The sequence below is a fragment of the Canis aureus genome, chromosome 6, assembly GCF_053574225.1.
Source record: "Canis aureus isolate CA01 chromosome 6, VMU_Caureus_v.1.0, whole genome shotgun sequence".
In the NCBI taxonomy this organism is placed as follows: domain Eukaryota; kingdom Metazoa; phylum Chordata; class Mammalia; order Carnivora; family Canidae; genus Canis; species Canis aureus.
The window spans coordinates 79,418,204-79,443,793 of NC_135616.1; the positions used below are offsets into that span (position 1 = coordinate 79,418,204).

Consider the following 25,590-nt stretch of genomic DNA (forward strand, 5'->3'; position numbering starts at 1 on the left):
TGTGCTGAGCATCAGTAGGGTATCTGCCAGGGTTTTGAACGTTAAGGTGAGCTAGGAGTCTTTGACGTCGGCAGTGTCACCTGTTTTCCCAGAGTGCTTCCCGCTTTGGTGGCTGCCTGTGAGGCCACAGTACCTTTTCTTTCCTTCACGAAGCGGAAACCATCCATACCTCGGAGAGGTAACTAGATGTTGGGATCACTAGTTGAGAGGCAGCTGGTTTCCCCGTAAGACAGGTTGTTCTCTGACCTGAATGGCGTGGGTGCGCCTGGACAGGCAGGAGAGCCTAGCCCTGCGTACAGGACGTGGAGATCACTAGCCTACAGGTGGTGGGAAGACCCCCCCACCCAAGGCCCAGAGCAGGGAGGTGACATGAAGCAGCGCTTTAACAGGAGTACGGTCCAGATCTGCTTTGTTCAATGAGGGGACCTCCACCTCGGCACCTCACACAGAACCTGGCATACTGTGGACTTCCGAGAAGGAGGTGTGGAATGAACTAGCGGATTGCAAGAGGGGGCATTGGGCCAGCAGATGCACTGTCCCGTTCCAGACACAGAGGGCTGAGCGAGGGCAGCCCTGCCAGGAAAGGAAATGGAGAGTGGGTGGGTTTCTCATAAAGGAAAACCCAACAGGACTTCAGGAGTTGGCCATGGAAGGGACGCAAGAGAGAGGAGAATCAGGGAAACACGCCGTCTTTTTGGAAGAGCACTGGGCGGAGAGCCGGAGGGCCTGCGTTAGGGTCCCGGGTGCTCATCTTTTAAGTAGACATAATACCGTGGACCGGTTGGCTAGAACTGGGTAACGAAGGTCCATCCGTTGGGTGGCTTTAGACAACAGCAACTGACTGTCTCAGCTCCAGAAGCTGGAAGTCTAAAACTGAAGTGTCGGCAGGGCCGTGCTCCCTCTGAAACCTGTTCTGGAGAAGCCCTCCTCGCCGCCTCTAGCTTCTGGCGCTTGCCGGCGGTGCTTGGCATTCCGTGGCTTATGGATGCGTCACTCCCCGTCTCTGCCTTCCTCGTTATGTGGCCATCTCCTCCCTGTGGTCTTCCCATCATCTGCCCGTTGTGTGTGTCTGGGCCCAAATCCCCTCTTCTAAGGCCAACCCCACTCCAATATGACCTCATCCTATAACTAATTATATCTGTAGCAACCCTGTGTCCAAATAAGGTCACGTTCTCGGATCCCGAGGGTTAGTACTTCAGCTCTGGTTTGGCGACACGGTTCAATCCATAGCATACCACCTGCCTGGTGACAGAGAATGAGGAAGGAATGCATGCGAGGTGCCTCGTAACTGGGAAGTGCGAGGCATGTACCGGGGTGATGTTAGCTGGGGGACCTGCTTTTCATTCTTGCGGGCCCTTGTTCAAATCTCTTTCCCTTTCTGAGTCTCGGTTTCCTGATCACATTTGGAACCTGATCTCTCAGGTTCTCCACATCTAAATCCTGTACCCCAGGGCCCTTCGGTGGCTCAGCAGTTGAGCGTCTGCCTTTGGCCCAGGGCGTGACCCCGGGGTCCCGGGATCGAGTCCCACATCGGGCTCCCTGCAGGGAGCCTGCTTCTTCTTCTGCCTGTGTCTCTGCCTTTCTCTGTGTCTCTCAGGAATAAATACATAAAATCTTAAAAAAAATTTTTTTAAATAAAAAAAAAAATAAATCCTACTCCTCTTTGCTTCTGAGGTTCTGAGCTTTCAAGTGTGGGGACCTGTGGGACCTGTGAGGTCATTAACAGATCTGGAGGGGGAACCAGCCTGCATATCAGCAGAGGCTGCCTCCAGTCCTGCCCATCTTTTGGGTACCCAGCTTCCTTCCCCCGGTGGCTAGGACCTGGAAAGTCCCGAGCATCTTCTCTGTGCTCCCCTGGGCCAGGGCAGTCCTCACCTCATGGAGGCCTGGGAGGGAAGCCTGCTATAAATAGCGTTCTCTCCAATCATGTCTTCCCTTGCAGGAAACACAGCAGCCTGGTGAGGCAGGAAAAAGGTGTTTCCGAAAGAGAGGCCAGGAAGGGGAGAGGTTAGGTGGGAACTCTGGAGCCAGGTGGGTTCCCGGGTGCTGGAGGAGAAGCGGCAGAGGCAGCTGGGGAGGAGGGGGTCCACGGTGGCTCTGGTGCCAGCTTCCGGGGCGGCAGGCAGATGGCTCTGCTTGGGGTCTGCCGTCCAGGAACTCCAGGAGAAGAGCCGGTGAGAAAGGCCCAGGAGAGATTAGGGCTGGGAGGCTTAGGATTTTAGGTTGAGAGAGGGGATCATGGAAAGTGCCGCACTCATTCATTCACCCATCCGTTCATTCATTCACTGAACATTCGCCACAGCTTGGGGCAGAGCCCGGAGCCAGGACAACAGCGGAAACTCATTTATAAAAAAGGGTCTGGGGGATCCCTGGGTGGCGCAGCGGTTTGGCGCCTGCCTTTGGCCTAGGGCGCGATCCTGGAGACCCGGGATCGAATCCCACATCGGGCTCCCGGTGCATGGAGCCTGCTTCTCCTTCTGCCTGTGCCTCTGCCTCTCTCTCTCTTTCTCTGTGACTATCATAAATAAATAATAAATAAATAAATAAATAAATAAATAAATAAATAAATAATTTTTAAAACAAAGGGTCTGGGGACGCCCGGGGGGCTCAGTGGTTGAGCGTCTGCCCTTGGCCCAGGGCGTGACCCCAGGGTCCCGGGATTGAGTCCTGCACCGGGCTCCCCGCAGGGAGCCTGCTTCTCCCTCTGCCTGTGTTTCTGCCTCTCTCTGTGTGTCATTCATGAGTAAATAAATAAAATCTAAAAAATATAAAGAAAGAAAATAAAAAAAATAAAAAGCGGGTCTAGTAAGCAAGCTGACGATTGTGCACCCAAGGCAGCTCGGGGCTGTGGGTGGACAGAGGTGCTCGAGGGGGCAGGAAAGGCGCCCCCAGAAGTGAGGGCCACTGGGTGCAAAGAATGGGTGTGAAGGGGGTGTTGGGCGGCATCTAGGGCAGGGGTGGGCAATGCCCCCTCCTGGCCTCTGCTCTCCTAGCCGCGGGCATTGTCCAGACCCGGCCTCCAGGAGGGTCTGAGGAGCCGCGTGTCCCCTCCACGGGGGCTTCCCCTGGGTGGCCGGCAGAGAGCGCCACTGTCCTCCCATCCCCTGCGCTGAAACCCCGTTGGCTTCCAAGTGCCACCCCCTCGAGGAGCCCGAGGCGTCATTAACCTGCCTGCCACCTGCCCCGCGGAAACAGGCTTAATTCTGTTGAGGTGTCCACAGTGGCGAGTGTCACAGGCAAAAGCTCCAACCAGCAGGATCGTGCCCCGGGAGGGACAGTGCAGAGTCGGCCAGGGACCCGAGAGCCCAGACTCCTGGTACCCCAACCCTCCAGATCCGGGGCCAGACCGCAGGCCCCCACCTCAGGGCTGCAGGGGACGGGGATGGAGATAAAAATAGCCTGTGGCTCCTGCTAGGCTGCTCCGGAGAATTCTGCTCTGGCGTCAAGGTGAGATGGCTCTGCGCTCTGTGCCACCCACGGGGGGCGGGGGCCCGCCCACGGTGAGGCGGGAAGGCCACATTTCAACTGCAGTCGTCCCCCCCGGGCGGCCGTGATGAGCGCCGACACCAGATCCTGGCGCCCTCCGAGGAAGCCGGGCGACTACAGCGGCTGTGCTCCCTTCTTGGTGACACAGGGCACCGTAGTTTTGGAAGACAGACCTTGTCCGGTGTCTCTCGGCCCGGCCCGTGGGACAACAGACACGTCCTGCCATCGTGTGCCCCGTCGTGTGCAGTGACTTCGGGGCCCCCGTTAGGCCTTGATTTCATGACACCCGCTCTGCATGTGCAGATCGCTTGCAGAGCTGACTGTGGTCCCAGAGGTGGCCCCGGGTCAGCCCCAGGGGGAACGGAGGTCAGAAATCACCCCGCCGCCTCCAGCACATTCAGCCGCGGCCTCCACGCTGGCACCTTCCTCTGCTGCTGATCAACTGCCAGGGGATATTTCTTGATCTTCCTGGTTCTCAGTTGGGTAAACTGAGGCCCACCTCGCCTGAGCCACTCAGACTGGGAAGGATACATAATGAAAGCCCGGGAATAGCTGGCTGGAATCCAGCCCCTTACTGTAATGGTACTGAGAAATGTCAGGCAGGGTTTTTGTTTCAATAAAGGGGAGGGAATGAGGAGAAGCAGGAGGCCGCATCTCTGTGAGTCTGCGGTTTGCTGGAGTCGGATGAAAGGGCTCCTCGGGGCCTTGGCGAGGAAGCTGTCTGTGTGCCGGGCGGTGTCCGGCTGGGTGTGGAGCTCTGTGCGAGGCTTGGGGGGCCGGACGGGGGAGGGGGCCTGGCCGTCCAGAACACGGGGAGGAGGGAAAGGAGTCTAGTCCTGCCACGTTTTCGTTGCGTGACTTTTTTTTGTCGTTAAAGATTTTATTTATTTATTCATGAGAGACCCAGAAACGGAGGCAGAGACACAGCAGAGGGAGAAGCAGGCTCCCTGCGCAGAGCACGGTGTGGGACTCCATCCCGGGACCCCGGGGTCACGCCCTGAGCCCCCGGGCACCCACGTTGGGTGCCTTGATGTAAATTTTACATTCCTTCCTTTCCTTGTCTGCGGAACGCGACGGGGACGTCTTAACCTCACCCGGGCTGGCGTGCGATGAGCCCCGTGGCCGGCTGGCGTGGTGCCAGGCCTGGGAAGTGGTGGGGGCTCAGCAAACGGCAGCCCCTGGTGAAGCCCGGGAACTTCTGAGCCAGAGTTGTCTCCGTGGCTGGGGGCTGCAGCGACCTGGTGACCGTAAAGTGCCAGCGCGACTTGGGTCCCCAGTAAGTGCCTCCGTTGTAGGCTGTTGTCTCCTGCCCCTGGGAGGCTCCCCGTGCAGTCGGAGGTCGGCCACCAGGGCCTGGCAGGCGCCAGGGAAAAGCCACTGAACAGTGACTCCCTCCCCGAGCTGCTGCCTTGGAGCTTGGGGTGGGGCGGGGAGCCCGGGGCCAGGCGCAGTGGCCCCCCAGCCCGGGCAGCGGGCGAGGACGGCTGGGGGTCTGGCCCACCGCAGAGGGGAGCGGGTTTGCCCTGGGGGGGGTGTCCCACACACGGGGGATGCCGTGGGGCCCGAGCTGCGGGAGGCCCAGGGCGTGTGTCCTGCGTGGGACCCGCCCAGAAGGCCCCAGAGCAGGGCGGGCCGTTGCCAATAGGTGCCTGGTGGGGGGCGACTTGGGGGTCGGGGCCACCGGGTGGCGCGCCTTTGTCTGCAGGGCCCTGCCGCTTCCTACGGCTGTCACCAGAGGGCGCAGCCGCCCCGCTCCAGCCCCGAGCCCCACGCCCTCCTCTCCTCCCCTCTGCTCCGGCTGGCAGCTGAGCCTCCTCCAGGCTGGGGGCCTGGGCATCCCCTCTTCCTCAGGCTGGGGAGGGGGTGGTCCGGGAGGGCAGGCTCTGGTGTAGGGGGGCCCAGTGTATCCCCCCTTCCCCAGGCTGGGGGGGTCTGGGAGGGCAGGCCCAGGTGCGGGGGGACCCAGTGTATCCCCCTTTCCCCAGGCTGGGGGGTCTGGGAGGGCAGGCCCAGGTGCGGGGGGGGCCCAGTGTATCCTCCCTTCCCCAGGCTGGGGGGGTCCGGGGAGGGCCGGCTCTGGCATGGGAGGCCCTGCCCTTGCGGGCTGGCCTGGCAGGCTGGGTCAGCTGGGAGGTTCAGGGGCGCCGGGGAGCCAGCTGTGCTTGTCTCGCTGGGTGCTGGGTTTGCCTCCAGTTTCCTGGGTGGCACCAAAAAGTCTCGTGTTCTTCATTTTGGTCCTGCCCGCTACTGATACCACGTTCCCCACCAAAAAAACAACATTCTTACCTTCTCCCTTTTAGGCTTCATTTTTCAGGGTGTAAAGCCATTAAGTGTTTCGGGTACAGGGTATGGAACAGGCTAGGGTGCTATCGGTTGGCCAGAGCAAAAGGCCAAAGACTTTCCAGCCTGGGTTCTTATTCTGGGACCTTCTGCCTTGTGGTTAGGAGGCTCTTAGCCAGGACCAGCCGTCCCCCCACCAGCAGCACAGCCTTCCTGCTGTGCCACAACGATTGCCCCATTGCAGATGGGCATGGGCCTCCCCGAAGCACGCAGGCGGGTGGCTCTCCTGGACCAGGGTCCACAGGCAGGTTAATGAAACCCTGTCGTCTCCGGTCCCTGCAGGGCCCAAGTCACTGTTCCCATGGAAAGAAACCAAGATCCCTACAAGCTGGATCTCTGGGGCTGCGTGGCAGCGTCTCTGTCTCTGCTCTCCGCGGAGCCCCTTTCCTGGGACAGAGGAGCCACGGAGAGCTTCGGGATCCGTGCCAGGAGCCCGAGGCCTCCCAGGGCTCCGCTGAGTGACGGGAAGGCCTGGCTGCTGTTCCAGCCCAGCCTGGGTGCCACGGTGCAGACAGTGGGCGCGGGGAGCACATTCTGCACTTCGCTTGCATTTTCCACCACCACAGTCTCTCTCGTCATGCTCCCCAGTCATTATTCTTTCCAGAGGGCCTGAGCCGAGCCTCCATCCAGGGACTGGTTCGGGGCTCACATGGGGTGGGGCCTGGGGCTCTGAACCTTCTCTTGCTCAGACCCCAGAGAGGCTGCGACTGCAGGAGCCTCCTTGGTGGGTGAAGCTCACAGGCAACAGAAGCTGCTAGGGGGACAGGAGCTCTGCAGTGACGGTGTTGGGGGCACGTGGCTGGCTCGGTCGGGCGAGTGTGTGACTTTGCATCTTGGGGTCATAAGTTCGAGCCCTGTGTCGTGTCGGGTGGAGAGTTTACTTAGAACTCTAACTAAAAAACTCTTTAGGGATCCCTGGGTGGTGCAGCGGTTTGGCGCCTGCCTTTGGCCCAGGGCGTGATCCTGGAGACCCGGGATCGAATCCCACGTCGGGCTCCTTGCATGGAGCCTGCTTCTCCCTCTGCCTATGTCTCTGCCTCTCTCTCTCTCTCTGTGACTATCATAAGTAAATAAAAAATAAAAAACTTTTTAAATAAGATCATTAGTAAATGAATCGATCAAGAGACCAAGTGGGTGGTCCTGCCTGCTGCTGGGGCAGTGGGACGTTGTCAACCCCTGGCATTGTCCTAAACGTCGTCATTTTTTTAAAATATTGTGAGATGGTGGTTTGTGGACAGGAAGGAACAGTAGCCCCCAGCCTAGAGGATGATGGCAACGAAGTAAAGGCCTCTGCCTCCGTCGCGGGCAGTGTTACACAGGAGCTGGACATGGGCGCGCACAGACCTGGGTTTGACTCCCGGTTCTTGCTACATTCTGGCTACGCGGCTGCCCACAACGCTCTAGTTTCCGGGACTGTCCAGGAGGTTGTGGTGAAGACTGAACAAGAGTCAACCTGCCAAGCAGCTGGCTCACAACGAACACGGAGTAAGAGTTACTTTTATTTTCCATCATTTACGTTTCTAGGTTTTTCTTCTGAGTCCCCCCTCCCCCGACACTGGAAAACCAGGGACAGAAGTGTTTCCCCTATTAGACTACATGCTCCATTAGGGCAGGGCTCTGTCCACCCTGTCACTTTGGGCTTTGCTGGAGAGCGAGGACTCTATTTCCCACACTCATCCTTGGGCCTCCATGACAGTAGCTGCTATGCCTTGTCCGTCAGGCCCGGAGCTCCCTGCAGGTGGGGCCGCATTGCCTCCATGGGCCTGGAGCTCCCTGCAGGCGGGGCCACATTGCCACTGAGCGGGGAGGCCCCGGTACCTGGTAGGCTCCGCAGGCACCTGTCAGGCAGCAGGCCTGCCTCCCGGCCTTGGCATTGGGTCCTCGTTGGCGGAAGGTGTTGGTGAGGCGGAGACATCTGGAGGGCAGATGCCGAGCTGGCAGGCTGGGCAGAGGCCGGGGAGACTTTGGATTCGGGGCCCCTTGAGTCACCCCTTGGGCACAGCGGCCGGCAGCAGGCGGCCTGGGGTTGCTGGCAGGCCTGGCCGGCCCGCGCTGCCCTGTCGTCGGGCTGCGTTCAGCGGGAGGAGACCTGGGGACCCTGGTGGGGCTGAGCGCTTGGTGAACCTGCCTCCCTCGCATCCCGTACCTCCCCTCTGGGGGGCTGAAGGCCTCGTGCTTAGCAGGTCTTCCGAGAGAACATCCACACGTCGACTGTGGCCACATGTTTCTATTAGAGCCCCGGGGGCGCCCAGGCCGTGGGTGTCTCTCCTGGGCTGCGGTGCGCCGGCCTGAGGCGACGGGGAGGTGGGCAGGCCGTCCCGTGTGGTCGGGAAGAGGCCAGTGAGAGCCCGGGAGGGGTGGGCTCTGCAGTCAAGCACCTGGCCCACCTGATCCGGGACCCCCGTGGCCTGGACCACCTGGGCTGATCTCCGTGGGGGAACTGTCACCCAGCGCGGGGGGCGGGCGGGTCCGTGAGGCAATGCCCAGGCTCGGGCTTTGCACAGGGTTTGGCCAAGGCCCGCGGTTGTGAGTGTTAGGATGGCCTCTGATGGCGTGTCCTGGTTTCATGGTGAAGTCCTGAGGGAGGACGTGGGGGCGGGAGGGATGGACTAATTGAGAGGTGACAGGACGGCGCAGTGCTTAGCAGGCCCCTGGGGGGCCGAGGGTTGCTGCCCCGGCTCCCACGGCCGCAGCAGCAGGAGACACGTGTCCCCTGAGAAGTCTCCTCCCGGAGCCCCGGACATGGGACCCAGCCTGGCCCACGGGGCTGCCCACCTGGTGGCCGGTACCACCCCTCACTCCGAAGTGATTGTCTCCGGCGTCGCCCAGGCTGGGGGAGGTGGCTGGGTCTGGGCCACGGGGAAGGTGCTGCCTGCGTCTGCTTCTGGTGCCACGGGGGCAGCAGGTGACTGCCGGGACCCCCAACCCGGGAGGGGGAGTCAGAGCAGGGGAGGCCACCTGCGAGTGTGTGACACACCTCTTGTCCGAGCTCGCTGTGTGCGGGGTGAGGGCACTGGCCCCTGGTGCAGGAGGGTGCGGGAGAGGAGGCACCGGAGGCTGGGTGCGGGCAGCTCGGGCCGCAGGGGGGCGAGGTGAGGCGAGGCTTTGCCCCTCCCAGCCTCTGCGTCCTCACCTGTGAAGGGGAGTGTCACTGTTGCCCGTTGCTGCTGCCTCGGATTTCCAGCAGCACAGGGGCCCCCAAAGGCAGGAGCTTGTCAGGCACAGCTCTGGGGGGGGTCACGGGCCCGCGGAGGCCGGTCACTAGGCTAAAGTCCAGGTGGTGGCAGGGCCACGTCCCGTCCTGGTTCAGTTCCCTTGGCTTTCCCAGATTCAGGAAGACACTTTTTTTTTTTTAAGATTGATTGATTGATTGATTGATTTAACAGAGAGACACAGAGAGAGAAAGAGAGAGTAGAAGCAGGGGGGACTGCACAGGGAGAGGGAGAAGCAGGCTCCCTGCAGAGGATGCAGGACTCGATCCCCGGACCCCTGAGCCGAAGGCAGACGCTTCACTGGCTGAGCCCCCCGGGCACCCCCTGGAAGCTGCCGTTATTCTTTGGCTCATGGCCCCTTCCTCAGGCTTCAAAGCCAGCAGCAGGAGGTCCGGTCCTTCTCACGCTCCTGCTGCCCTGTCTCTGGTTCTCTGCGGCTGGAAGGGCTCGCTGCTTTTAAGGACTCATTTGATGAGGGGCGCCCCCGGGAACTCAGCGGGTGAGCGGCTGCCTGCAGCTCAGGGCGTGGCCCCGGGGTCCCGGGATCGAGTCCCGCGTTGGGCTCCCCACATGGAGCCTGCTTCTCCCTCTGCCTGTGTCCCTACTTCTCTCTCTGGGTCTCTCATGAATAAATACATAAAATCTTAAAAAAAAAAAAGGGTGCCTGTGATTAGTTGGGCCCACAGGGTGACCCAGGCTACTCGCCCCATCTCAGCATCCCTAACCCTGAATCCGTCTGCAAAGGCCCTCTGCCGCTTGAGGTGACGTGTTCATGGCTTCGGAGCGTTAGGGCACGACGTGTTTGGGGCCCGTCATTCGGCCTCCCGTGGGGGATGGTGACGTCCTATCACAAAGGGCCCTTGGGAGGGAGAAGTGGACGTTCTAAGAAGCTAACACACCTGTAAAGCGAGAGACGCATCCCGAGTGCTCCTGCGCACCAGCACCGCTGCGTGAGCTATTGAGGCCACCTTTCCAAGGGAGGAGGTGCAAGCTGTGGTGTCCTCTGGGCTTGGTCACTCTTCCTCCCTGTGCCTCGGTTTCCCCCCTCCGCCGGCAGAGGAGAAGCGGATCCTGCTCTTGGCAGCTGTGACTCCCAGCCTGGGAGACACACAAAGTTCCCCTTGTGTTGTGTGGGAGCGGCTGCCAGCAGCGGGCACGGGGCCCGGCCCACGGCTATCCCGGGGACACGGCATTCACCGAGATCACAAGGGAACAGAAGGGCCCCTTCTTCGGAGGGCAGAGAGGTTCCAAGCGGATCCCCGCGGGAACTGAACCCCCTCTGTGGGAAAGAATCGCTTCTGTTGTGAGGCAGCCTCACTATTTGCAAAGCGTTTTACAATCATTTTTATTAGCAGAGCCCCTGAGACCCGAGCATAATAGAAGGGCTGTCACCCGCCCCCTGCCTCTCTGGGGGAAACTGAGGCCCGCACAGTTGTAGGCAGGACCCCAGGCCACAGGATGAGGTGGATTTGACCTTTAGGGGCCTCGTGGCTTCGGACCAGCATTTCGTAGGCGCCAGACACTTCCCCCAGCTCCAGCTCACTGAACTGAACCAGGAATTAACAGCCGCAATGCCCCTCAGCACCTCGGAGACTTTTCTTTAAAAGACCAATTTGAAATGCAGCCACCCCCTTTCACACCGAGGCCCCCGGCTGGTCCTTCCGTTCAGATCCTGGCTGTGCCCCCTTCCCCCCCAGCCCTGAGCTCTCCCCGCACACCCACACTCCTCCTGTGGACTCCAGGGGCCCTCTGCCCCAGCGCCCAGCACTCCCCCTGCAGACATTCCACGCGATGCTTTCTGCAAAGGGGTCACAAGGGCCAAGGGGCAGGCCCCCTCCCGGCCCTGCAGCCGCTCACTCAGGTCTCTGGGGACCGCTCCTCACCTTCCCTGAAGGCCTGTGGGAGGCCCGAGCCTCCGGGAGGTCTTCCCATTAACCCCCCACCCCTGCCTCCGGCTCCCTGGCTCCCTTGTGCTGCCCCTCCCTCCGCCACTGCCCTGCCCTACTCTTGGCTCCTACCATCCCGTGGGGCACAGGGATACTCAGCTGTCACTGGTTTGTACCCCTCCCCTGTCCTTAGGCTGTGCACCCCTGAGCATCTGCCCCACCGAGTAGCATTCACACAGGCACAGGTCCCCTCCTCCCTTGGGAAGTGGTGGCGCTGCCCATGGTCCCCCAACCCCTGGTCCCTTTATTCCCCTAGATTTATCTAGGGGTTTCTTTCCTGATTAACAGGACTACACAACACAGGAAAGTGGAGAAGTATTAAATAGCCAAAATCCTCTACTCCAGAAGTATATGCTCTTCACATTGCCTTCTAGTCTTTTCTCTTTTTAAAAAAAATTTATTTATTTGAAAGAGAGAGAGCATGTGTGCAAGCACAAGCAGAGAGAGGGGCAGAAGGAGAAGCAGACTCCCCGCTGAGCAGGGAGCCCGATGGGGACCTCCATCCCAGGACCTGGGATCATGACCTGAGCCGGAGGCAGACGCTTCACTGACTGAGCCCCCCAGGCACCCTAGTGTTTTCTCTTTTTTAAGGCAAGTGTGTCTCCTTACAGTTGGCATCATACTCTGCGTACAATCTCCTGGTTTTGCTTTTTTGCTTAATACGATCCCCAGATTTTCCATCTCACAGCTCTCTAGGCCTCATCTTTAACGTGTTCTTCATGTGGGTATGTCATAATGTGCTCAGCTGTCTAGAGCGTCCCCAGACCACAGGGGGGTGACCTCATCAGGGTTCTGGGACGGTCGCCTTCCCCACCCAGCAGCCCCAGCCACGGGAAGATAAAAGCTGCGACCAGCTGCTCTTCAGGGAACTCTGATTAGGATCTCAGCATCACACCCTCCCCGCAGCCCGCCCTTCCTGCCTCACACCATCGCTACAGGGGGAGCTGACGAAGGCCCCACCCTGTTCCTGGGGAGCCAGCCTCTGTTGGGGCAGGGGCTTGTCTCTGTTGTCTCTGATGGTGCTGGGCCCAGACTTGGGGCTGGGCCAGAGGGACCGGGACCTGCAGAGGTCAGTGGGGTTCACCGCCTGCTCAGGAGGAAATGGGCGAGCAGGTGCAGGGCTGGACAGGTGTAGCTGGATGGCTGTGCGGCCTCTGTTGGGCCCCCGGCCAGAGCTCAGAGGGACACCACGGGGGTCCACTTGGTCTAATTCAGCCAGTGGTAAAGATCTGCTGTGTGTAAGGACGGCGGGGACGTGGCCGAAGCTGTCAGGGGCCCAGAGAGGCAGCTCTCTTCTCAAATCCGGCGTGGCCAGTGCTTCCCAGGGGAGGCCGTAGACACCTGCTGTCCCAGGGTCTGTGCCCAAGGCTTGCGCTCTTCAGGTCTGTGAGGCCCCTGGACTCACACCTAGAATGACCTGTCTCTATGGGGCAAAGGCTCAGACCCACCCGAGGATCAGAGACTGAGCTCCACTGAGGGCGCTGGCCAGCTGTGTGGGGTGCATCACCACCTCCCCTCCCCGCAGTGGAAAGCAAGCTGTGCAGCCGCGGACTGCCCGGGCTGCGTGTCAAAGGAGCGATTAGCCGTGGGCGTCCGTGGCTGACAAGTGGACGGGAGGCCGTGGGTGCTGCAGTGACGGGGGCGCAGGGCCTCCTCCCGCCCCTCTAGCCCAGAGCGGGCCCCTGGGCCGGCCCAGTCCTGGGGCAGCTCCTCCCTCCCTAGCTGGCGCTTTCCTCTGGGGAGATGTGGGCTGCCAGCCCCAGGACCCTGGCACCCTGCCTTCGTTAGCAGGGCATCAGCAGACCCGCCCCACTTGCCGAGGCCGCATCTTAAGTCCTCATGGGTACTGGGTGTGTTCTTTCTGAGCTGGAGGTGGTGGCATGTTCGGTGACGTCCAGGTCTCGTACAGTTCCTGTCGGGGCCTCTGGCTGCACGCCACACACGACCACGGACGTGCCGACCGCGTGACGCGCTTAGGCAGACGTGGGCTCGGTGATGCCTGTGGCTTTAGGCCTACGGTTTCAACTGCTTGCCTCACGTACGTTGTCTGTGAGACGGGAGTGTCAACCCTGCGTGCCGCACAGAGGGGCCGTCGGGACTCAGTGTGATGGTGCAGCAACGCACAGGTGCACAGGGCCCATCCTGGGAGCATGTCCTCAGGAAACGGGGCTCAGTCGCAGGGCTCTCTGGGTCCTCAGGCTGCTTCCTGGTCCCTCTCTTCCCCGGAGCGTCTGTGTGGCCTGACAGTCCAGATGCACCCCGCGTGCATACAGACGTCTCTGGGGGTCCCTCTAGGTCCCTGGGCCTGAATGACAGGCCCTGGTGGCCGTGGGGTGGGCCGAGGTCGGGCTGGAAGGCACGCTCGGGGCCTGGCGCCCGGATTGCAGCTGTGCAGGGTGAGGCCGCCCAGCTGCTTCCCGTTTGTTAGCAGGACACCTGGGGAGACGCGTTTCCTCCCTGGCTGGACAGTCCGGGCTGTTCCCGTGGCCCCAGGACTTCTGTGCAGAGCCGTCAGCAGCGCTCGGGGCTTGCCTGCAGCGCACAGCGGCCCTGGCCAGAGGTACGCACACCCGCCAAGGCCCGTGGCTGAGTTGGGTGGCTTCCTGTGCCCGGTTGGCCCCGTGGGAGTCCGCCCGGCTGCCCCCTGCCACCCCAGGCCAGCAGGGCTCCTGGCTATGGGACGGACTCCTCTGAGGCCAGGGCCGCCCCGAGGGGGCTTTGGTTCACGAAGGGTTTTGATGTCTGGAACCAGCATCACCTTCCATTCTCAAAGCCGACGACTCTGGGACCTCAAAGCCCACGTGTTCACACGGCACCAGGGATGCTCAGAGGGTGTCAGGGACCTCTGGGGCTGACACGTCAGCCTTCCCTTCACCCTCGAGGTCACTAGAGACCGCCTTCTGCCACCGGACACAGATTGCCAGCACGCGTCTGTGTCTAAAACATTCCCTAGGACGAGGGGCACCTGGGTGGCTGTTGGGTGAGCGTCGGACTTGGGTCACGATCTCGGGGTCGAGAGGTCGAGCCCCGCGCCAGGCCCAGTGCTCGGCGCACAGTCTGCTTGACATTCTCTGTCTTCCTCTCCCTCCCCGCCCCCGCCGCTCGCGCTCCCGCTCTTTCTCCCTCAAACGTCTTTAAAGATTATCTAGGAAGAAAGGGGACAGGTAAGTGCCGTGCATGGATCCGAACAGGATCCCATTGCTCTGTAAGAGCCTATAGGCAAGTGGCAGCCCTGGCAGAGTACGAGGATGACACGATGGAACGCTCCGGCTTTCATTTTCCGGGCCGGAGGCTCGTCTGCCGTCTTGCATGATGTCCTGACTTGTGGGAAAGAGACGTAGAGGAATCCGGGACGATGGCGAATGTCAGCGGTTTACTCGCGGGTGGCTTAGGGGAGCCTAGTTCTCTGTACTAAGCCTGGAAACGTTTCTCTGCTTTTAGGATGGTTTTCCAAAAAGTTAATAAAAAAAAGAAAAACAAACAAACCCAACTAAACACACACACATAAAGGAAAAAAAAAAAAACCCAAACCCAACAGCTCTCCGTGGGCCTGACCTGACCTTTCTTTTCCTATTTGGAACATCTGTGGTCATTTAGGTGTATTTCCACTACCTTTTGCTATTTTAGGCGTGGTCTGGATTCATACAGTCTCAGGATTGACCCCAAGACAGCGTTGAGGAGTGTGTAGCTGACATGTCTGTCACACACCCAGGGGGGTCAGGTTGTCGCCATAGATGCAGGGGTGGTACATGGAGGCGCGGGGTGTGGAGGGCGGGGGGAGGAGTTGTAGGGAAGAGGGCCGCGTCCTGAAGCCCGAGGAAGGGGTTTATGGACTGTATGGGGGGCGGGGTGGGTTATCTAGGGGCGCAGTGACTCAAGGAGCTGCCCGTTTCTCCGTACCGCCTGTGGGGCAGCGCAAAGAAGGGGGCATCACCCTACGCACGGGGGCAGGGGTTGGGGGATGGAGGGTGGAGGTGCCCTCGGGGTGAAAGCAGATCCTCACCTCTGGTTAGGAAGCCCCCTCCGCCTCCCCTGTCAGCTCGACACCTTCTAAGACCCCACGACATAAGAACGCAGGCTCCGAAGGCAGGAACCCAGACCTCGGGCTTCTCACCAGTGGACAAGTTAATGTACCACTGCAGTTCTCGTTATTAGTTAGTTGGTTATAAAGATTTTTTATTTATTTATTCATGAGACACAGAGAGAGAGGCAGAGACACAGGCAGAGGGAGAAGCAGGCTCCATGCAAGGAGTCTGATGCAGGGCTCGATCCCGGGACCCGGGGTCACGCCCTGGGCCCAAGGCAGGTGCCTGACCCCTGAGCCACCCGGGCTGCCCTGCCTCTGCAGTTTTAAATTTGCAGGGTGACCCGTGAAATGCAGATCCCACCCGGCCCGCCTGGTTCATGGGGCTCTCACGGGAGCCAAACAGTGTATGTGAAAATGTTTTCACTGTCAAATACCCTATGTGTTTGATTTATGGGGCTTTATAGTTCATTATTTATATGACTTGTTATTTGTTATGATAGAGGTAAGACAGCCACCCCGGGTGGGGGCTCCTCTGGACGCTTGTGTGTCCTGATTAAGCTGACCTGGAAAGCACTAAACAAAAAAAAAAAAAAAAACTGGAGCAGGTGGGAGGAAGCGTGTTCCCTCCGTACCTGGCAGGAGCCCATGGCCTACATGCAGGCTCTGCCCAGGGCACACCCAGCGAGCCCAAAGATCAAGCAAGGGTCAGGCCCCTCGCTCATTATCGGGGGACCCCATCAAGCTACCCCGCTTGGGCCGGGGGTATCTGCTCGCGCCCCCGCCCCCACGCCCTCCTTGCCCCTGGCCGCCCTGGGTCTCGTCTACGGGGAGTGCAGATCCGCCTCTGGGAGCAGAGGGGAGGCCTCATGCCTGCGGGGAGGGACTGTCCTTACAGGGGACGTGGGCCCGGGTCTCCAGGACTGTGCACGATGGAACCACAGAGCCACTCTGGGGACATATGCTGGCGCCCTGGGGGCGGGACAAAGCTTCCTCGCCCTGTTTCCTGCCCGGCCAATGCTGGAGGGTCTCTCCCCTCCTGACTCTGTTCTTGAGCAGTGGCGGCTCCTCCTGGGGCGCGGGCACGGAAGGAAGCTGGCCTCCTGCGTCCCCCACCTTCGGGACCGCGGCCTGGTTCCGGCCACTTGGCCGGGCGGCCGCCTGTGCTCTGCTGCTGCCCCTGGTGGCTCGCTGCCAAGGCCACAGAGCCCTCCGGCTTCCTGAGCCCGCGCGTCGTCGGGGCGGCGGTGCCCTGGGACTCCTGCTGTCGGGGCGCCGGGTTTGAGGGGTGGGTGGGCCACGCCCCGTGCAGCGTGTGGGCTCAGGCCCTGGGCTCTTGACGCACCAGTGGGACTGAGCAGAGCCACATGGCAGCGCGGGGAGGTGGGAGCCGGGCTGACGTCCCTGAGCCTCGTCGCCAGGACCGCAGGGACCGCCGCGGGCTTGCTGTGGGACACAGGGGAGGTGACAGCGGGTCACGGATGCAGGGCTCCCTGACGCATGGCAGGTGCCCGATGATTGGGACGTGGCAGCGCCCTGCCCTGTGTTGCCGTGGCTGGTGGTGCCTGTGGACAACGTGAAGCGTCTGTCGAGCACCTTCCATGCTCCAGGCCCTGCCGGGCTCTGGCGGGAGGAAAGCCCCCGCGGCCCGGGGCCTAGCAGCGCAGCCGGGGAGCCGGGCCGCCTGCTGGGTGCTGGACGCAAGGGCCCCGCACAGGAGGCACCCTGGGCCTGTCCTTGGGTCGCTGGCCTGCGAGGGCCCCTCAGTTACCCACAGCCAAGGTCCCGGGGCCTGGCCAGCCTTTCTGTTTTGCCTGGAATCACTGATTTTAGCTTCTACTTTTCTTTTGCAGCAGATTCCCCTTCCTATTTTGGTTTTGTTTATTCACCCCTGAAGTGGGATCACGTAGGAATTTAGCCCAAGGAAGTGACCAGTCCAGCAGTGTGCACAGAGACCTAGCGGCGAGCATGTTCCCTGCAGGGTTGTGGGTCACAGTGGAATGATCGCAGAGGTCCTGCTGCTCAGTGGGAAGGGGTGTGCGTGCGCTGCCCCTGTCGGGAACGGTCTGCACCTCGCCCACACCGGGACTCTCCCCGACACCCATTCCACTAACACGGTTCAAGCCCCTCCTGAGCCAAAGGCCTTCGTGAGCAAGTGTCCCCTTCTAGTCGTTCATGGACGAGAGTGTGACCAGAGATGAAAGGAGAGACGAGTGGGGCCTCTGACGGGAGGGGGGGCGAGGAAGCCGGGGGAGCAGGGATCCTCGGCCCCGTAAAGGCCGAGTCCTGCGGCCGGTGGGGTTCCGGGGTGGCCAGGCATCTCCAGCCTGCAGCACTGTGTCCCTCGCTGGCTGCTGTAGCTCCCGAGAACGTCCCTGTGGTCGGGCCACTTCCAGACTCGGAGCCTGGGTACCTGGGATCTAATTCCTTCAGCCTCTGCTGCCGTCGGTGAAGTGGGGACGGTAGCACCTGTGGGACCTGCTGCCGCGCAGCCTCACAAGACCCCAGATGAGGCAGTGGGGCGGCCCTGGCTTGACTGCGGGGGAAGATGCACGCATCTGTGTTTTCCAGAACACCGAGCTCCCCACTCCTTGAGCCGATGCGCGGGGCCTCCGGACGGTGTCCAGCTTCGCTCTTGTTGGCAGTCGCTTCTCTTTCCGGCCCAGGGACCCTCTCTTCTCGGGCTGCCTGGCTCTTACCCCTCCCCCTGCTGCCCCCTCCTTTCCAGTCATCGCCCAGAGAAGCCTGAGCCCAGGGCCCGGGGTCCGTCCATGTGGCCCGAAACCACCACCGTCACCGCGAGGGTCCCCCGGGCAGCCCTGCCCTCGAGAGTCAGTAGACAGACTTTGCTTAAAGCCCGACAGATGCGTGTTTATTTGCGTGGGTCAAGCTCAGATGGAGTTACGTGGGCACAGGGCCTGTCCCTGCGGATTGGAGGGGTTGGCCCTGGAGGCTGGACACCCTGACTGATCCGGAGGACGTACTGAGGCAGGGCCTGGGACCACGGCGTGCTCCAGGGAGCTGCTTCCCAGGATGTGGCCGCTGACCCTGGGCGCTTGTCATCTCCTGGTCTCAGCGTGCCCGCCCGCACGCGCGTGTGCTCGCATTCACATGTGTGAGGAGGGGCCATGCGGCCGGGGAAACTCACGGAGCTGCCTTGCCACCTGGCGGTCTGGGCCCTCTGCGTAGACGCCTGTCGGCCCAGCCCCAGTATAGACAGCCCCGTGGCCCAGCCTCCCGCATGGACAGCCCGTGGCCCAGCCCCCCGTGTGGATGGCCTTGTCGGGGCAGCCCCTCAGGTAGACACCCATCGGCCCAGCCTCCCACATAGATGGCCCCGTCGGCCCCAGCCCCCCACGCTGTTGGTGCAGCCCCCAGTATAGACAGCCTGTTGGCCCAGCCCCCGCCCCCCCGTGTAGATACCCATCGGCTCAGTCCCCCCAGTATGGACAGCCTGTTGGCCCAACCCTCCGTGTAGACACATGTCAGCACAGCCCCCAGTATAGACAGCCCAAAGGCCCAGCCCCCCCGTGTAGATGCCTGTCGGCCCAGCCCCCCGTGTGGATGGCCCCATGACCCCAGCCCCCTGCACTGTCAGCTTTGCTCCCTATGTAGACAGCCCTGTCGGCCCAGCCCCCCATGTGGACGCCCAGTAGTCTGTCGAGGAGATTCCAGGAGAGGCTGCAACCCTGTGGTGGTTCAGGGGGTGCACACCGAAGCCGGGTTCTCTGGTTGCAGATTCTGACGTCCGTCTGCCCTTTCTAGCTGCGTGACCTTGGGGCGCGTTATTTGACCTCTCGGAGCCCTTGTTTCTTCATCTGTAGAATGAGGACGATCGGAGTCCCCACCTCCTGGCTTCTGCTAATGGTGAAACGTGCTGATATGCGAGAAGGATGTGGAGCAGTGTCAAGTGTGTGACGAGAGTTGTGGGCATCGTGTCCGCAAAATGCACATTCCATTCGGGGGGTGGGGGGTGCCTGGAACCCAAGAGCCCCTACCCTGGGCAAACTGGGAGGATCTATTTGTACGCATTTATTGAGCACCGGGAGAGGGGAAAAGTGTGGGTTTAGCTTCTGGGGCTCACCGTCTGACAAAGAAGGTCAGCCACACAGATTCCATAGTCTAAGGTGGGAAGTGTCAAGTCCCTGAGAGTCGGGAACTTCAAGGAGGGGAGGGGGGATGTTATTTCCCTTGAGAAATCTAGGAAGGCTCCATGGAGGAGGTGGCATGAGACATGGTCTTTGCAGGAGGATGACGGGGGTGGGCTGGGTGGTGGTAGCCGGAGCACCTGTGCGGGCGTGTGACCGGGTGGGCACCCCAGGGCACTTGTGGCGGCCCCCTGTGCCAGCAGTACTCCTGCTACAGCAACGGAGGACCCCCAGCTGCATAGACTCATGGAGAATGACCCTCTGGGACACCGTGCTCACTCATCGCCCTGCTGGGAAGGCTGGCTCGGAAAACCTGCGGGTTCTGAGGGAAGCTGGTGTGCTGACCCCCAGCCTGCTGCCACTACCAGGAACTGGATAGAGCCACCGACACGCGTGCCGCCGCCGCCAGCCCTGACAGTGCGGACCTCGCGTTGTCTGCCCAATGTCATGTCTCAGGCAGGAGGAACCAGGCCGAAGGGCCGGCCGGCAGCCCCCACGTTGCTCCGGCCTCTGCTCTCTGCTCGGGGCACTTCTTAGTGAGCTGGGAAGGGAGCTGTTCCCTTCTTGTACTTTCCGGAAGACGTGACGGGAAACTGGCCTTAATTCTCCTGTTGGTGTCTGTGTGATTCTCCACTGAAACAGTCTGGGCCTGGAGGTTTCTTTTGGGGCAGCTTTCAAATTCTGAATTCCGTCTCCTTAATCATCATAGCTTATTGAAACAACCCAATTCCTACTGGATGAGTCATGGTAATTTGTATTTTTCTGGGTAACTGGTCAGTTTTGTCCTTGTTGTCAGATTTATTTGTGTGAAATTGTTCGAGGTATTCCTTTATTATTCTTTACATGTTTGCGGGGTCCGTAGTGATACCCCATTTCAGACCAGGCATTGGTAACATAGGCCTTCTGTCTCTTTTCCTTTCTTAGTCTTGCTAAACATTTGTCTGTTCTCTTGATCTTTTTAAGGATTAACTCTTTGTTAAATTGATTATCCTTATTTTTCTCTTTTCTTTTTTTTATTTTTTTAAAAAATATTTTATTTATATGTTCACAAGATACAGAGAGAGAGAGGCAGAAACCCAGGCAGAGGGAGAAGCAGGCTCCCTACAAGGAGTCCGGTGCGGGACTCGATCCCAGGACCCCAGGGTCATGCCCTGACCTGAAGACAGATGCCTGACCGCTGAGCCACCCAGGTGGGTGTCCCTCCCCCTTTTTTTTTTTTAGTTAGTGATTTTTATTGCTTGAATACATAGCCAGATTTATGCAACCAGGGCAGAGGCTGTGGAGGACTCATATTTCCTATTGCCGGGGGGGAGGATTCTTTTGGTCTTACAATATCCAGCCCAACGGGTGAATACGGCTCTCGATCAGAATCTGTCAGAAAATTTTGTCCTTCTCAAGATGCTTTCGAGCGGCAACAGCTTTCTTAATCAAATGATAGAGGTACCCAGGAAGAGTAGGAGCGAGTCGTTTGGACTTAGGAATTCTCAAGAGTTGGGACGCCTGGGCAGCTCCGTGGTAGAGTCTGCCTGCAGCCCAGGGCGTGACCCTGGAGACCCAGGATCGAGTCCCACGTCGGGCTCCCTGCGTGGAGCCTGCTTCTCCCTCTGCCTGGGTCTCTGCCTCTCTCTGTGTCTCTCACAAGTAAGTAAAATCTTAAAAAAAAAAAAAAAAAAAAAGAATTCTCAAGACTTTACTGCCTGTCACAAAACATACCTGTGCCACACCACGGGAGTCTCTCAGGATCACACCAATTTCCCCTTCTGGGCCAGTTGGTAGATCTGCTCCTTCTCGTCGTCAGACGTCCACTTCAGCTGGGTGGGAATGCCGTGGCAGCAGTAAGACAGAGCTGACTGGGATGGGCCCTTCCCGGGAGTGTGCATGCGACCCAGGGTCGTGGTGTCCAGGATGCAAAAAACTTTCTGTTTTCAATGTATTGACTTCTATTCTTTTCTTTTTTTAAGATTGATTTTATTTTTATTGATCTCCACACTCACCATGGGGCTCAAACCCACAACCCCATCAAGGCTCGCATACATCACCAGCTGAGCCAGCCCGGAGATCCTGATTTCTATTCTTCGTTATTTTCTGCCTCCTGTCTGTTTTGAGTTTATTTTGCCCTTCTTTTTCTGGGTTCTTGACATGAGAGCTTAGATTGTTGACTTGTGATTTTCCTTCTTTTCCATTGTATGCATGGAGTGCTATGAATTTTCCTCTCAGCACTGCTTTAGCTGCATTCCACAAATTTCGATATGTTGTGTTTTCGTTGTTATTCACTTCAGTGTATTTTTTCATCTCCCTTGAGTTCCTTTTCGACTCTTAGATTACTTAGAAGTGTGTTGTGTCATATTCAAGTGTTTGGAGAACTTTCTGTTATCTTTTTATTATAAATTTCTAGTTTGATTTCACTGTAGTCAGATAACACACTGTATAATTTCAATTCTCTCTTTTTTTTTTTTTAAAGATTTTATTTATTTATTCAAGAGATACACAGAGAGAGGCAGAGACACAGGCAGAGGGAGAAGCAGGCTCCCTGCAGGGAGCCCCATGTGGTACTCAATCCCAGGACCTGGGGATCACATCCTGGGCCGAACACGGCGCTGAGCCACATGGGCTGTCCTATAATTTCAATTATTTTAAATTTGTTGGTTTTTTTTTTTTTTTTTTATGACCCGGATTATAGTCTATCTTGATACACATTCCAGGGGCACTTGTCCTACCGACTCTGGTTGTTCTTCAGCTGTAATCATGGGTTTATTTATTTTCTCAGTTCTATCAGGCTTTTCTTTACATATTTTGAGCTCTGTTGTTTGGTGCAAACACAATTTGGAGCTTTGTTATCTGGGTGGGTCGATCCTTTTACCATTGTAAAATGTCCTATTCTGTCTCTGGTAATTTCCTTTGCTCTGAAGTCTATTTTATCTGATATTAATAGAGTCATTTCTGATTTCCTTTGATTAATTTTACACTCTCTTATTTCCCTTTTAACACTCTAGTTTTCAACCTGCCTACATTGTTATATTTGACATGAGTTCCCTATAGACCGCATATTGTTGCATTATGTTCTTTACTCCTTTCAGCCAATCTCTGTCTTTTAATGAAGATATTTAGGCCCATTTATAATAATGTAATTATTGATGTGTTAGGAAGTAACTCTACCATTTAGGTTTCTGTTGTCTGCTGTTCTGATTTTCTGCCTCTATCTTCTTTTTCCTCTCTTCCTGTAGGTTACTTGAATATTTTTTAGAATCCTATTTTTATTTATTTCTAGTTGTTTTTAAAAAATTGATATATAGTTTACATATAACATTACAAGAGTTTGAAGTGTACAACATAATTTAATATTTGTATATATTGTAAAATGATGATTACAGTAAGTCTTATGTGTAGAGTTTCTGAGTGCATCTGTCTGCATAGCTTTTTATTTTTTTTTTATTTTTTATTTTTTAAGTTTTTATTTATTTATGATAGTCACACAGAGAGAGAGAGAGGCAGAGACACAGGCAGAGGGAGAAGCAGGCTCCATGCACCGGGAGCCCGACGTGGGATTCGATCCCGGGTCTCCAGGATCGTGCCCTGGGCCAAAGGCAGGCGCTAAACCACTGCTCCACCCAGGGATCCCTGCGTAGCTTTTTAAAAAAAGAAAAAAGATTTATTTACTTTCTAGAGGGGGTGAGTATGAGCAGGGGGGAGGGGCAGAGGGAGAAAGAGAGAAAATCCCAAGCAGACTCCCCACTGAGCACAGAGCCCCACATAGGACTTGATCCCAGGACCTCAAGAGCATGACCTGAGCTGAAATCAAGAGTTGGCTGCTCAAACTACTGAGCCATCTAGGTGCTCACTTTTTTTTTTTTTTTTTTTTGAGATTTATTTATTTATTTTAGAGAGAGAGAGAGCACAGGGGAGGGGCAGAGAGAGAGGGAGAGAATCCTCAAGTCCACTCACTGAGCAGGGAGCCCCTTGTGGGGCTTGATCCCAGGACCCTGAGATCATGACCTAAGCTGAAATCCTGAGTCAGCTGCTTAACTGACTGAGCTCCCCAGGTGCCCCTCTGCATAGCTTGTTTATTAATTGCTATAGGTATTAAATTATAAATATGTAACATCACAGTCTCTGGTGTTATAATGTTACCAGTTTGAGTGAAGTGTAGAAGCTTTACTTCCTTTTATTTTTTTTCAAATGATCTTTTTCTTTTGTTTTCCTTTTTTTATTTATTCATCAGAGACACAGGCAGAGGGAGAAGCAGGCTCCGGGCAGGGAGCCCGATTCAGGCCTCGATCCCAGGACCCTGAGAACACGATCTTAGCCAAAGGCAGACACTCAACCACTGAGCCACCCAAGTGTCCTGCTTTACCTCCTTTTATATTCCTTTATCTTTCCCTGTTTGTAATATAATCATCTAAAATATTTTTACATGCATTTAGAACCACATCAGAAAGTGTTATCAGTTTTGCTTCGAATATCCAGTGTAATTTAGAAAGTCCAAGAGAAGGAAATCCTACTGCATTTGTTCATATTTTTACTTTCCAGATTCTTCCTTCTTCCTAATATTCCAAGATTTCTTTCTTTTCACTTCCTTTCTGTTTAGAGAAATTCCTTTAACCATTCTTTTCAGATAGATCTGCTGGCAGCAAATTCTCTGAGTTTCTCTTCATCTGAGAGTGTTCTGGACTGTTCCTTCATTCCATATCACACCCAGAATGATATTTTTACTGGGTGTAGGACTCTGTTAATAATTCTTTTCTTTCAGTACTTGAAAAATGCTTTGGCCCTTCCTTCTGGCCTCCATGGTTTCTGATGAGAAATGTACTGTTTTTCCCTTATAGTTAAGGTTTCTTGTTTTTCTGCTGCTTTCAGGATATTTTTCCTGTCTTTAGTTTGCAGAAATTTAATTGTGATATAGCTTGTAGATTTCTTTGGATTTATCCTGCTTGGCATTTGCTAATGCTAATTGGATCAGTGAATTTACGTTTCTTACCAACTTTGGAAAGTTTTCAGCCGCCATTTCTTAGAGAACTTTTTCAGCCCCATGCTGTTTCTCCTCTCTTGCCAAGACTTCAATGACATGTAAGTTAGATCTTTCATTATAGTCCCACAGGTCCTTAAGGATGTAATCTTTATTTTTTCCATCTAAAAATGGGTAGTTTATATTGGGTAATTTCTGTTGTTTATATTGGGTAATTTCTATTGTTCTGTCTTCCATCCACTGATTTTTTTTTCCTTTGTTATGTCTCCTCAATTCTGCTGTTGATCCCTGAGATTTATATATCAGTTATTGTATTTTCAGTTTAAAATTTTCCATTTGGTTCTTCTTCATGTCTTCTGTTCTCTGCTCTTCATTACCGTTGGGCCAGGGGTAAGGATTCCAGCTCTCCACGTGGTCCCCACTGACCTTAAAGAGGAGAATTGTGGCCTCATTACCAGCAGGAGGGCACTTTCTGCTCCCTCCTTGGCCTTTGTGATGCTATCAGGTGCGGTTGTTAGGACATCTCATTTCAGCCTCAGCCTGGGGACCTGGGGACTCCACTCCCCACTCAGCTTTTCCTGGTATGGGTGGAGCTGAGGCACAGTTCTCTCTGTAGTGTTGGCTAGAGTGGAGCAATTATTGTCTAAAAGTTTTCTGTGTTGCAAGGCTGCCTCTTTCCTTGTCCTTTGGCTGGAGAGAGCAGGCTTCTCTTGAGGCTGTTTTTGTTTGGGCCTCTTGGTGTCTGAGTTGCTGACTTCCTCAGTTCCAAGTCCAGGATGTGTGCAGCAAAGTGAAAACCCAAGAGAAATCTTGCCCACCTTGTCATCCCTAGAGTCCTGAGGTGCTCCAGTCCATCTTTTTCTCCCTACTTTCCAAAATCTTCTCATGTTTGTCTTATTTGATGTACAATGTCCAGGGTTTTTGGTGTATTTCACAGGAGGAACAGGGAAGAGTATTCCAGATCTTCCTAGAATCATTTTTTTTTTGAGCACCTATGTATGCCAGCCCTGAGAGACAGAGACTAATGACATTTATTTTTTTGCTTTCAAAGAGCTCAAAGCCTAGCAAAAGAGAGAGACATGCAAACAAATAGATCAAATCCTGCATTCTAAGTATTTCAGTAGGAGACTCTTTGAGGTAGGCTGGAGGCTTGCAGGAGATGGGGGTCACCACCCTACCTGGGATGGGGTGGGTACAAGCATGGCTTCCTACAGGAGGCCAAGATTATTCAAGCTCAACTTTGAAAGAGAAGCAGATTTCTGGATGGACACGATGGGAGGGGCATTCCAGCAAGGAAAACAGCGGGTACAAAGGTTTAGAGGCATCACACAGCATAAGGACTCAGAGAACTCACTGCAGGCTGTTTGCTGTGGCTGGGGCATGACATGGGAAGGGGGTGGCATGATGAAACCAGAGAAGCTGGCAGAGGGAGGCGAGGGAGCAGGGACCAGATCGCAAAGGGCATTGTGTG

At 56.7% G+C, this 25,590-nt stretch overlaps 1 protein-coding gene across 6 annotated transcripts in view; it reads left to right on the forward strand.

Annotated features, from left to right (window-relative positions):
- NAV1 (neuron navigator 1) overlaps positions 1 to 25,590 on the forward strand; it is a 242,916-nt gene that overhangs the window by 12,812 nt on the left and 204,514 nt on the right. The window contains exon 1 of one of the 6 annotated variants that reach the window (XM_077902449.1): positions 20,325 to 20,346. The exons of the other annotated variants lie outside the window; for them this stretch is intronic. The gene's annotated coding sequence lies outside the window, so the exon portion shown is untranslated. Of the gene's footprint in view, positions 1 to 20,324; positions 20,347 to 25,590 lie in introns of those variants that run through there. 6 annotated transcript variants of the gene reach the window in all.